The sequence below is a fragment of the Populus euphratica genome, unplaced genomic scaffold (genome assembly GCF_000495115.2).
Source record: "Populus euphratica unplaced genomic scaffold, PopEup_1.0 scaffold829.1, whole genome shotgun sequence".
In the NCBI taxonomy this organism is placed as follows: domain Eukaryota; kingdom Viridiplantae; phylum Streptophyta; class Magnoliopsida; order Malpighiales; family Salicaceae; genus Populus; species Populus euphratica.
In genome coordinates, this window is record NW_011500691.1 from 6818 (window position 1) to 8832 (window position 2015).

Consider the following 2015-nt stretch of genomic DNA (forward strand, 5'->3'; position numbering starts at 1 on the left):
GGGAAAGAGAGAGAGAGAGAGGAAAGGAGTGCGAGGAACTCAATTGGGCCAAGGAGTAACCTAGCTTTTTATTTTTATTTTTTATATATTAAATCTTGTAAATATATATGTTTGGAAGACTTTAACCAATTAGAAAAGAAGAGAAAATACTCAAAATGTATACTTGCATAAAAATATTATTTGTAGCCTTTGAATGTTTTCTCCTTTTCTTTTCTTTTTTAATTTGTGAGATATTTTTATCAATGTTTTGCAGAGAAAGATTCATGATCATTTTAGAGATAGTAGTTGTATAGACTTAAAGAAAATTGATCGCAAGAAACTGAAGACAGTTGGTTACGAAGACCCTAGAGAAGATTAATATACTATTTTATTGAAAAACTCAAGAGCTTGAGATTTAAAATTTTAGAAATAATTTATGGATTATTTGATCTCAAGCAATACAATAAGTGCACCGACTTTTTTCCTTAACTCTGATTGCTTTTTCTTTCTCACAAACTAATGGAGGTGACCTCTAGCTATCAATTGCTATATAGCCTTTTTAAGTGTGTAGCACTCCTTAGTTTCATGCCCGTTGTCATGGTAAAAAAGACAACTTTTTAGGGTTCCTTGTTTTTAAATGATTTTTCATTTGAAACGGGTATTGTAAATGTCTTTTTCTTTTATGGTAATCACCAGCTTAACACATGTAGTTGTGAAAGGTGTGGTCATGAGTTTAATGAATATCAGGCAATCATAAATGTTCCCTTTAGTTTTTATTTTAGATGTTCTTATTGGAGATTGATGGTGTTGTGGAGACTCTACTCGTGCTTAGAAATGTGGGTGACCTTGTTTGGTCATGATAGTTTCTCCCACCCTAATATAGTTTGTATTGCTTGTTTTATTTCGAGGAGATATTTATTAGAGAGGGTGTATAACTTTTTTCTAAAAGGAATAGTTGTATACTCTATTAATTAGAGCTTTTTTGTTGAATCATTGGATTTAAGAAGTCTTTCCACATTGAGCATGCCTTTATTGAACTATTGGAGATAGGCTTTAATACTTTCATCTTCTCGTTGTATGACTGTGAAAAGTTTTGTGGTACCCTTTTTAGTAGGAATGATTATGCTAAAGCGATAAGTTAGTTTTAGAGCTGAGATTATAAAAGTGGAGAATAAAGTTAGACTCTAGATTGTGATACCATACACACGCAAATCCACAAAGTGCTAATGGAAGAACTTTACACATAGCATCAATGTCTTGTGGGGCAAGTTCTAGGATGCTTTTCACATTTCATAAATGTTTATAAAGGTCTATGAGTCTCTTATAGTTATCTAAACTAGCTTTTACAAAAACACGATCTTTGAAGAGTTAAGTGTGTAACAACGCTCTTTAATAAAGTGAAGACTTTTCCACCTAATGGATATTGTGTTTTAGTTTATGAACTCATAGTCATGGAGGTTGTCTCACACCTGAGTATTTTTCTAGTGTGTAAGTTAGGTGATAAGGATCAATAGTGACTAGATTTTTTAAAGTGTTTGATGTGAGAATGAGGTGTCTAGCTCCTTTTAAATATAGGAGTGCGAGTTTTACTTGTTTGCATATCATTCTACCTTGTTTCTTTAGGGAAATAGAGTTGTCTATGTACACTTGGATCATGTAAGGGAAGCTTCTTATTATGCAGGAGGAAGAGTGACACGATCAAAAAATTGATGTCTTCTCTCAAGTGCAGAAGTGCCAAAATAATAAATAACCCAATAAGACTAGGGTCGAACTACAGGGAGGTTAATTGTATAAATTATAAATAACAGTTTTATAACAACAACAGTAATAATAACAGTAATAATAATAACAACAATAATAATAATAACAGTAGTAGTAGTAGTAGTCAGGGGCGGAGGTAGGATTATTTAATAGGGGGCCAAAATAATATAAAAAGATATTTATTTTTAATTTACTATACATAAATTGTAACAATAAAAAAAATTGCATAATTTAGTTTTATTCAAAGAAGTAACTGCAAACATATGACGATCTTT